A 12,356-nucleotide genomic window follows, 5' to 3' on the forward strand; every position below is an offset into this window, starting at 1 on the left:
CCCTAAACCCACCCCGACACTTTAAAACCAATCCCTTACCCTCCCCCACCCTCCCGAACCCCCCCAAAATGTTAAAATACCTGGTGGTCCGGTGGGGGGGGGGTCCTGGCGCGATCTCCTGCTCTCGGGCCATCGGCGCCATTTTGGCTGCCACTAATATAAATGGCGCCGATGGCCCGATAAAAAAAAAATCCACCCGACCCTTTAAACCGACCCCCTTAGCCTCTCCCACCCTCCCGACCCCCCAAAAAAAACCTTTTAAAATTACCTGGTGGTCCAGGGAGGCACGGGGAGCGATCTCCCGCTCTCGGGCCATCGGCTGCCACTCATAAAGATGGCGCCGATGGCCCTTTGCCCTTACCATGTGACAGGGTATCCATGCCATTGGCCAGCCCCTGTCACATGGTAGGAGCACTGGATGGCTGTATTGCCAATATTCAAAATGGCGCCGGCGCTACCTTTGCCCTATGTCATAAGGGCTGAATGTCAGCCCCTGTGACTTAGTGAGGGCAAAGGTAGCACTGGCACCATTTTGACTACTGGCAATACAGCCCGAGTGCAGGAGGTCACTCCTGGACCCCCGCTGGACTTTTGGCAAGTCTTGTGGGGGTCAGGAGGCCCCCCAAGCTGGCCAAAAGTCCCTGGGGGTCCCTGGGGGTCCAGGAGCGACCTGCACTCGGGCCGTATTGCCAGTAGTCAAAATGGCGCCGGCGCTACCTTTGCCCTCACTATGTCATAGGGGCTGACAGTCGGCCGACGGTCGGCCCCTGTGACATAGTGAGGGCAAAGGTAGCGCCGGCGCCATTTTGACTACAGGCAATACAGCCCGAGTGCAGGAGGTCGCTCCCGGACCCCTGCTGGACTTTTGGCAAGTCTTGTGGGGGTCAGGAGGCCCCCCCAAGCTGGCCAAAAGTCCCTGGGGGTCCAGAGGGGGTCTGGCAGCGATCTCCTGCACTCAGGCCGTATTGCCAATATTCAAAATGGCACCTGCGCTACCTTTGCCCTGTCACATGGTAAGGGCAAAGGGCCTCGGCGCCATTTTTATTAACGCAGCTGATGGCCCGGGAATGGGAGATCGTTCCCCGCGGCCCCCCTGGACCACCAGGTATGTGTAAAAAGTTTGGGGGGGGATCGGGAGAGTGGAGGAGGCTAAGGGGGTAATTTTAAAAGGTCGGGGTAGGTTTTTTTTTATCGGCGCAGGCCTCACTAAAAAAAATTTGTGATGTGAATTGGAATCGGAACCGATTCCAATTCACATCTCTAACGATCAGATTCCCCCCCCCCCCAGCCAAACCCGATCGTTAAAAAGATCGGGCACACGATTCACATCCCTATTCTGCAGCATTTGAAGCGGTTTGATGGTAGAGTAGGGGAGGCCTAGGAGTGTAGGGAGGTGCAGTAGTCCATTTTTGATGTGAGGGTCACCTGTATGACAATACGGAAGTCGTGGGTGTGGAGTAAGGGTTTGAGTTTTTTCATCACTTGGTGCTTATAGAAGCCTTCCTTTAGGACAGTGTGGATATGTATTTTAAGTTTAGTTTCTGGTCAATCATGACACCGAGATCTTGTTCAAAGGGCAGTGAGGAGATTGAGCTGTATGCTGTTGCTAGGTGGAGCTTGGGGGTTTGGTGGTTGGATATGAGGAGCAGTTCTGTCTTAGTGGTATTGAGGGCAAGGTGGAGGTTTGTGAGGAGGGTATTTATGGAGACAAGACATTTCTCCCAGAAAGTTAGTGATTTAGAAATAGATTCTTGAATTGGTATGATGATTTGAACATCGTCAGCATAGATGTAGAATTTGAGGCCAAGGTCAGAAAGGTGCTGGCAGAGGGGAAGAAGGTATATATTGAAAAGGGTGGAGGAGAGTGAGGAACTCCTTGGGTGAGGTTGATATGGATTCAGAGTCACCTATTTTGACAGAGTATTGTCTATTGGCAAGGTAGTATTTAACCCAAAGGTGGGCTGAGCCTGAAATACCAATGTCGGAGAGGCGAGCGAGGAGGAGGTTGTGGCTTATGGTGTCGAACACTGATGAGATGTCAAGGAGGGCTAGGATGCAACAGTGACCTTGATCTAGGCCTTTTAGGAGGGAGTCAGTGAGGGTGAGTAAGAGTGTTTCAGTTTTAAGGTGCTTACGGAATCCAAATTGAGAAGGGTGGAGGATGTTGTTGCTATCTAGGTATTCCATGAGTTGAGAGTTGACCACCTTTTCCATGATCTTAGCAATGAAAGGAAGGTTGGAAATGGGACGGTAATTAGCTGGGTCCTTGGGGGTCAAGTGTGGGTTTTTTTGAGGAGTGGTGTCTGGGACTATGCCAAGGGAAAGGGAGCAGTTGATAATGTCCGCTAGGGGTTTGGCGATAGTATTAGGGATCATTAGAAGTGCTTTGGTAGGCATGGTGTCAGTGGAGTGGGAGGCTGTTTTGGTCTTTTTAAGGATAGATTAAATTTCCTTGGAGGAGATTAGGTCGAGCAAATTTAGGTTAGCATTAGCAATGAGGAGGGGGGGGGGGCATGGAGGGGATGGTGATAGGGAATCGGAGGAGGATGTTTGCTATTTTGTTATGGCTTCTTTGTCCGAGATGGAGGGTGGAGTTGATTTAGTGAGATCTGTAACACAGAAGAGGGCTTTGGGGTTGTACTTGTATTCATGTATTTTGGTTGCATAGTAGTCACATTTGGTCTTAAGTGTGGAGAGTCTGTAGGAGTGTAGGGCACATTTGTAATAGGAGGTATGTTACGTGGTGGGGTCTTTGCGCCAGATTCTCTCTTTCTGTCTGAGCTCATTTTTCATTCTTTTTAATTCAGGGGTGTACCATGCTTTATTGTTTTTTTGTGTTGGGTGTAGTTCTCGGCTGCTGAGGGGACATAATTCATTTTGTATGTCATGGGTGAGGTTATTCCATGAGGCAAGAGCAGTTTCCGAAGTGGTGCAGTCTAGTTTGGTAAGAGAGTCGGAGAGTGTAGAGATTAGGTCCTCAGTGGAGCAGGGTTTGCTGAAGAGGATGGTGTTGCTGTGGGAGGGGTTGGAAGTAGTAGGAGACTTTATAGAAAGGAGAGCGTTGATGAGAGAGTGATCAGACCAGGGTACTGGTGTGCATGAGGTAGTGTTAGGTGAGTGAATGCAGGAATTAATTAATATGAGGTCTAGGGTGTGCCCAGCTTAATGGGTGGGGGAGGAAATGAGCTGTCTAAAGCCGATGGCATAGAGAGAGATAAGGAAGGTTTCACAGGAGGAGAAAGGTGTGGGGGGGGGGGGGGGTGGAGTCTACATGGAGATTGAAGTCTCCTAGTATGATGGCTGGGATTTCAATATTGATGTTGTCAGAGATGAACTCTATTAGGGCGGATGGGTTGTGTTCTAGAAGGCCGGTGGGGGGGGGGGGGGTGTAGATGAGGCAAATTTGAAGTTCAGGGGATTTGAATAAGCCAATTTCAAATCTAGGGGGGTGTTGATGTTCAGTGGCCTGAGTATGAGGTGTTTTTTGACCGCTAGGAGAAAGAAGCTAGGAGCAAGAAGCAAAGGAGCAAACTGGTAATTTAAAAAATATTATTCTGGTCTTACCTTAAGTAATAAAAGGCTTAATACTGACCAGACTTCAAGTGTATTAGGAGAGCTATATGGGTAGGATAAGAAAGGCAGAGCTGCCATTCCCTCTTTCATGAGTACTAAATAGTAGTGTAAATTATAAAAAATGTTAACATATGTACATTACAAAAATACAAAAATAACATCAGAATAAGGCAAAAGTTCATGGCTTTTAGCCTCTCTTTAAACAGGTTTATTTTTCTGTTTGACAAATTTTAATAGCAGCACTGTCTGTCTTATCCTACTCATATAGCTCTCCTAATACATCTCAGGTCTTGTCAGTATTAAGTCTTTTACTACTTAAGGAGAGAACAGAATGTTTTGTTTTTAAACATGTTCAAATCTGTTGCAAAACCAGCTATACTACTGGACTATATCACATGCTCTGACAACAAATTTCATAGTTTAATTGTGCATTGATATGGTATATAACTATTTGGGAGAATTAGGAGAATAGATTATGCACTTTTCAAAGAAAAAAAGTGGCTGCTTGGATGCTGAATAATGGCTAGAGATGTGCAGGGGTAAAATATTCATTTTCATTTTTGGTTCAGTTTTTAGAGGTTTTTTCCTCAAGAATTTCAGTTCATGGATTGTTTGATTCATTTAATTCATAAGAACATAATGAACCAAGCAATTAAAAAAAAAAAAGGGCCAAAAATTGAAAACGGAGGCTCCAGCCCACCCACCTGGAAAAATGATGGGGCCAGGATCCCCCCCCCCCCCCCGGACCCCCTCTTACTCAGCCTAGAGAAGATCCCGCCGGCAAGGCCTTAGCCTAGGCAGAAGCCTCAGCTTTGCATAGTCATAGGGCACAGAGACATACTTCACCAACAGCCTAAGCTAGGCTGATACCTTGGCTGAAACCAGGCCCGATGCCAGGGCCTGGCTCGGAGACTGGGTCCAGACACCGGGCCCTCAGCCTAAGGTTGAGATCAGACAGCCCCATGCGTGACCCGGCACAGAGGTTGGGTCACGACACTGGGACCTCGACCTAGGCCCGAGCCCAGACCCGAGTCTAATGTCTAGTCTCAGGCCCAGTCTAGTCTCAGGCCCAGAGCCTAGGCTTGAGCCCAAACCCAGGCCTGACACCGTGAAACAAGATCCAGAGGCTGGGTCCTGACACCTGGACCTTAGCCAAGGTTGGAGCCCAGACCCCAGCTGCTTTCCAATTCTAGGGCCTAGGCCCTAATCAAGGCCCAACTCTGGAGCCTGACCTGGAGCCGAGTCTTAATGCCTAGGCCTCGACCTTCAGTCAGGCCCAGGCTCACACTGCTCCCTCATCATCCTCTTCTTTCTTTTGATGCCGTTTGATGGGGTTGCTGCAGAGTTAATTAACATTCACCCCACTGGTCGGCACCATTTTGATGTATGACATTGCCATACACTCTGGCGCAAACCCGGCAGATGGGGTCAGAAGAAAGGATGACAAGGGAGAAGCACAAGGCCTGGGTCCAGGGCCTGGGTCTGACCCAAGGCCTAGGCCCAAGTATTGGGACCCAGCCTCCAGACCAGGAACTGGCATTAGGCCTAGGTCTGGGCCTGGGTCTGGGTCTGGGCCAAACCCCCGGAGTCAGGATCTGTTCTCCTGGCTAGGTCACAGTGTTGGACCTGAATCCAGGCTCCAGCCTAAGCTGAGCCCCAGATGTTGGAACCCAGCATCCGGGCCAAGTCATGGCATTAGCCTGGGTCTGGGCTCCAGCCTAGGCCGAGGTCCTGGTGTCGGGACCTGGCCTCTGGGTTGTGGCCTAGGCCGAGGCCCATGCATATGGATTCACCCTTCAGGCCAGGTCACTGCATTGGGCTTGGGCCATGGCTCCAGCCTAGGCCCAGATTTCAAGACCTAAGGCCTTGCCTTGCCATAGGATACCTCCAATGGATCAGGTAAGAGATCCCGACGTCATGCTCATGCCAGCGCCGTGGCCTCTACTTTGGGCATTGGTCTATACCCTAGGTGAGGCCACAGATTCAGACCTAGGACTAATCCAAGGTGCCAGTGTCATGCTAGAGTGTAGACCACAGTCCCTGTTTTGGGCCTTAGTCTACGCTTTAGGTGAGGCCCTTGCCTTGAGCCTAGACTAAGGTCTGATGCATTTTCAAATGAATGCAACAAATAAAGTTTGTTTCATTCAAGGGTGCCCCCAATTTGTTTCAGCCTCCCCTGAATGAAACAAATTGCCCTTATTCAACGCTTTTTTAAAAAGTGTTTGTAACAAATACACATCGCTAATAATGGCAAATAAATTGTTAATGAGAATATAATGAGACATTTGGGATCAGGTCATCTCTGTAGTGCAGATTTCATTTTTTGCCTTTTTAATTTAAATTGAAATGTTTTACGTATAGGCTACAATTCCAAATTGCTCATGGTGACTGTGAAGGAGTGTATATGAAACTCCCTCAGAGTTTCATGGACTGGCCACAGAAATGTAATCTGGCCCTTCTTAAGAGCCAATCCAGCAAGGGATTGTGGGCCAAGGAGGATCCCTGCAGCTTTGGATAAGCAGACAAGCTCTAGAATGCTGGGGAGGCCCCATACTGAAGGCAAGCAGCCAGCCTATGATTATTGGATTGTTGTGAGACTGCTGAGTTAAGTGGCCTCTGCAGTGTACTTTTAGTTTTTCTTTGTAAATAAAGGGGTAGATTTTCAAAGGGTTATACGCATAACCCCCGAAAACCTACCCCAACCCCCCTGCGCGCGCCCAGCCTATTTTGCATAGGCTCGGCGGCGCGAGCAAGCCCCGGACGGGCGTAAGTCCCAGGGCTTTCCTGGGGTGGCGTGTTGCAGCGGCACATCACCCAGGGGCATGGCCGCGGACATGGTTCCAGCCCGGGGGCGTTCCGGGGGAGTGGCCGCGGCCTCCAGACCGGAACCTGGTGCGCCGGCAGCCGGCCCGCGCAAGTGAGTTATGCCTGCCTTGTGCAGGCGTAACTTTGGGAATAAAGGTAGGGGGGTGTAGATAGGGCTGGGGGGTGGGTTAGGTAGGGGAAGGGATTGGAAGGTGGGGGGAGGCAGAAGGAAAGTTCCCTCTGAGGCCGCGGGCAGCGCGCGCCGACCCCGGATTTTTGTTTGCGCCTGGTGCGTGAACAAAAGCACGCGCTCGCGCTTTTTTATAAAATGTACCCCAAAGAGTTTATTTGTGTGGAATCAGCAGGAGTTTGGCCTCTTTTTGTACTCCTGGCTATTTCCCAACTCGACGCCGCACCCAAGCAACCACAGTGACTTACATTTGAAAAAAGGATAAATTGTACATAAAAATTAAAATAAAATAAAATCAAAAAATCAAAACTAATCATAAATAACTCGTATAAAAGTACAATACAAGATATTTTAAAAAAAAAACATGGTAATTAACAAAAATAATATTAAAAGTTAAATGAACTCATCAGACCAAAAACATTTGAGGTCAATTTTCAATGGGCTCAAATGGCCAACTTTGGGAATTTGCCTCCAAAATTGCCCTTTTTAAAAATCTACTAGAGCTGAGTGCCTGCATTTAGTATCCTAGTTGCTTTAGGAGTCTAACATTAGGATTCTAAAGTGATAGATGACTACAGGTTCAGAGTTAGGATAGGGAAAAAATGTTAGTTGGTCAATATTCAGTAAGGAAGTGGTTGGCAATTTTATGTGGCTAACTTATCTTCTGTTGAATATTCTTGAATAAAGTTACCTGGATAAAGTTATCTAGGTAACTTTGCCACTCACAAACTTAAAGATGAATTTTAATACTGGCGTGCAGGTGCACATGTACATGAGTGGTGTTGGCCCACATCCAGGAACGTGACTAATTTATAACATACATGTGTATATGCACATGTGTTATAAAGTAGCTTGGCCACATGCACAAGTGCACCCAATTGTATGTGGCTGCGCGCATGTGCACGCAAATTACACTTCTACCGCATAAGTGAGGGAATTTTAAAAGGGACATGCGCCGATATCATTGCTAGTTTTCCCAGTTCATTCCCAGTTTGCATAGATAAGGAATAGATATTCCAAATCCATTGGTTTAATAGACTTCCTTCTTCCCTATTATCCCCAACGCTTAAAATCCTACTGATCTTCCTAGATTTTTTTGTTTTATCACGGAGCTGCAGTTACTACCCTTATTAGAAGCGTGGGGGTAACCTGCACGGAGCAGCAGTTACTACCTTAGGAAGCTTGCTGGATAGACTAGATGGACCATTTTGGTCTTTTTCTGTCATCATTACTATGTTACTATGTTACACGTTATCCAAAGCAGAAGTAAATATATGCAGCAGGGAGCCTCAGTGCATTGGATTGTGTATTTACGTTTCAGGTTACAATCACAAAACGCATCTGTCTCGCTCATTCCCCACCCAGACCAGGCTCATGCCCCACCCCTTTTTCTGAAGTTCCGCGATATGCACACAGTGACATTTACATATATATCCAGGTGACTTTTAAAATCTGCTCGGTGCATGCTGGTTTGACTTATTCATGCATCCTCTCATTGTTGTGCCCATCAGGCTTTAAAATTTACCTGTTATTAAATACATTTTTTAATAACTCTCATAATCCAGCATTGGCCTTTTCCATCACCCACTCCCCAAAGTAAAAATAAAATCATGTGAGTGCCATAGTGACCCGATCACCCCCGTCCCCTCATGTTTAAATAAATAGTCACAGGCCATAGCAGCTCAATCCCCCCCAACCCTTCCCCAGTTTAAAAAAAATATATGTTAAGCCATAGCAATCCAACCCTATCCCCCATCCAACACAAGTTTTACAAAATCAAAATTGATGACTGCAGCACAATTCTCTACCCCCAACCCCCACACCCACCCCACTCAAGTTTACAAAAATAATAACGTGGAGCTGCCTGATCCCTGCTTCCTTTTGTTTTTACCAATGGGGCACAATTCCACCTCTCCCCACCTTCCAAAAGCCTTCCAAAAGGATGGAGAAAAGGCTATCTCCTCTCTCGGATTGAACATCTAAGAGAAAGTGTACCTGACAGATACTTGCACTTAGATATTCATTTATTCACTGCAATCAATTCAGGACAGCGGATCATTCTCCTCTTAGAACTGAGGTCTGAATGGAGACTGGTCCTTTTACTGACTGTCACCTTAAATGAAGGAGGTAGTCTGTGTAGTGTGCTTTTACATTAAAAAGAGTGTCAGAACTTGTGTACTGATGTAAATTGCAGATTGAATCTAACTATCATGGATGCGTTTTCATTTTCACACAAAGGAAAAGAGGACAGTAAACTTTTGTTGGGGACACAAAAAAAATAAAACTACTGTATGGGTGAATTTAACTGTAAAACAAGAAGACCTGGCAGTTTTATTTGCAAATTGTGAAAGGTTCCAGAGATTTCTTGGGAAATATTGTGAACACACAGAGCATTATCTCTTGGCTTTAAATGTGACTCATTGAGCTTTATAAATAAAAAGCTCTGGATTTTTTGTTGTTTTTATTTTATTTTTAGTGCTCATTAAGACCCATTTAGAGTATGTTAAAATTGTTTCATGTGCACAAAATGTTAGCATGTACTAAAATGTTTAGGGAATTGTAAGATTGTGCACATGGTCTTGGCGTTTATTTATAATGGAAAGCAAATAATATATCAGCAGTCTCTCTGAGCTCTGTTAAGGAGGACCAGGCTAAATGCTTGGTCCTGTTGTGTTAGGAAGGGTCTAGCATGCACTCCTTTACAGACATGCTAAAAAATGAAACAAAACACATGCACCTCCCTATTAAAACAAGCAGTGATAAAGCCAATTCCCAAAAATTAAAATAGTAGAATCAATGATTGGGACAACTATCGCCCAATATCCAATTTGTCTTTTCTATCAAAAGTTCTTGAAAAAGCAGTAATAACCCAACTGGTAAATCACTTGGAAGAACAAGATATTCTCTTCCCAAATCAATTCAGATTTAGGAAACAACGTTCAACTGAGACACTACTCCTCTCATTAATGGACTCAGTTTTAGGATGATTTGATGTGAATGAATCTTATTTTCTCATGCTTATCGACTTAACAGCCACCTTAGACACGGAGGACCATACCCTACTGTGTCATCAGCTGTGCAACATTGGGATCAAAGGTAATGTTCTCAGATGGTTCTCTTCCTTCTTATCTAATAGAACATTCCAAGTCAAACTGGGCGATCACATATCTGATACTTTCCAGGTTGATATAGGAGTCCCTCAAGGCTCTGCACTCTCAGCAACTCTATTCAATATCCATATGCTTCCAATGTGCAAACTACTGGTGGATTTAGGAATTAAATTTTGTCTGTATATATGCCATTCTCTAAAACATTTGAAAACACAGTATCGACACTTCTAACTTTTATGAAAACAATACAGCAGGAACATTCAAATCTTAAACTAACATTAAACCCAAAAAAGACTAAAATCATTTGGTTAATTAGAAACTTTTCAATAGCTAAACCACTGACTCTAGACCTGGGTAATTTTCAAATTACTCCCTCAAACTAAATAGGGGATCTGGGGATACAGCTAGATGAGAACCTTACTATGAAAAAGCACATCAATAAATTAATCAAGACATGATATGCCAAGCTGCGTATATTACATTGGTTGAAACTTTTATTAACTCTTAAAGACTTCCAAACTGTATTGCAAACTCTAATTTTCTCAAACCTAGACTACTGTATCTCTATATTGCTCAGTCTTCCTGCTTATCTCTTAAAACCATTACTACAAAATGCTGCTACAAGACATTTGTTAGGAACTAGGAAATTTGATCATCAAAATCCTACACTCGAATAACACCCATATGATAATAACACCTGTATGATAAGATCTCAAAATAAAGGACTACTTACTGTCCCCACAATAAGGAGCACTCACACCTGATGAATGTAAAAGATCATGTATTTTCCATAGCAGGTCCAAAACTCTGGAATTACTTTTCTGAGATGCTACATTTGATACCAGACAGAAAGAGATTTAAATGTGAACTTAAAACATGGCTTTTCAAAAATGCTTATAACCTAACTTAGAAACATCAGAATGGAAAGAGCGACAATAACAAGAAGGACAGAAGATACTAATTGAAGTATGAGGAATAAACTTAATGAAAGAGAGAATATAAGAATCAATACAATGTACCATTAAAATGTGAAAGCTGTTATATTATTCTATTTTATTTTATTGTCGTAATCCTTGCCCATGTTCCAGATTTTTAGTCAAATATATTAGAACAATTAATTTGATAGATGTTAATGCCTGTTATGAAAACTACCTCTGTAACCCATCTTTATTTGTTGATTTACAGCTATGAATGTTACTTTTATAAACCAGTGTGATCGATACATGGAACGACGGTATATAAAATAAAATATCTAAAAAAAATCAATCTATTCAAGGGTAGATCAGTATTTAAAGCCATTTAGATGTAAAACTTACAAGTTATCCATCTAAACAACAAGCTTTGAGATACTCAGCTACTTATCCAGCTAAATTATAGCTGGATATGTCATTATCCAGCTATAATTTAGCTGAATATAAAAGGTATCTGGTTAAGTGGCGATACTGTAGGGAAAAAAAACCTGCACCATGGGCCTTTTGTCCCGATATCCACCCTACCACTACAAATAATAAAGCCTGCAGATAGTAAGAATCCCCCCTCAAACACCTCTAAATTAAAAAAAAAATAACCATTTACCAGTGCTGGCCCTCTAGTCCTCTTCCTCTCCCTTCCCAATAAATATTTCAAAAAATGCTGCCTCCTTACCACCCCCACAGCTCCACTTTGCCCCTTAAGCTCACCCACCCAGTACATGAATCGTTGGCCATTTTTAAAACCTGGGATTACAGTAAACAGTGATCTCAGGTTCTTCCAGCATTACTCTAGTAATACTATAAGAATAAGCTGTGATCGTAAGCTTATACTTTCAGCGTTATTACTAGAGTAATGCTTGAAATGCCTGGGATCAACTTTTACTGTGATCCTGGGTTTTGAAAAGGACCAATGATTCATGGACTGGGTGGGCTTGGAGGGCTGGGTGTGTGTGTGGGGGGGGGGGTGAGGAGGTTTTTTTTTTAAAAATATTTGCTGGGGGAGAGAAGGGCTGGAGGACCAATGCTGGTTGCTATTTTTTTAAATTTAGAGGCATTTGAGGGAGGTGTCCTGGTCAGCTGGGGGATTATTTATTTTTTTATTTATTTTAAGATGTTTGTATGCCGCTTTTACAAACAGAGTAGATCAAAAAGGTTTACAAGATTTCTATACATAAATAATGATGGTGGTGTGGAAATCAGGCCGGGAAGCCCATGGTGCAGTTTTTTGTTTTTTTTAACAGGATCGCTACTTAACCGGATATCTTTTGAAGATATCCGGTTAAGTGGCAGGATATACGGCCACACAAGGCTAGTTAATTTTAGACCTAACCGGATATATTTTAAATTACAATGATTGAATTTCAGGTAGCCAGATCATTTTAATAAGCGATATTCAAAGGGACATTTATCCCATTGAGTATCTAGGACATGTTATCCATCTAACTTTAGCCGGATAACGTGTCCACTAAATGGCTTGTTGAATATTGGCCTCATATATGTACCTCCAATAATCTCCAGTATTAATCTTGCAGAGTTCCTAATGCTACCCCTGCATACATTTTCACAACCCTGTAGTTCTGAATATAACCCCATATATGATCTCTACCACATCATGCATGTTAAGCCTTCCAGATTCTCAAATGAAATCATAGTTCCCACTACACCCCTAATAATGAAATATCCTTAATGTTAATACAAGTGTATTGA

This window comes from Rhinatrema bivittatum, chromosome 7 (assembly GCF_901001135.1).
Source record: "Rhinatrema bivittatum chromosome 7, aRhiBiv1.1, whole genome shotgun sequence".
In the NCBI taxonomy this organism is placed as follows: Eukaryota; Metazoa; Chordata; class Amphibia; order Gymnophiona; family Rhinatrematidae; genus Rhinatrema; species Rhinatrema bivittatum.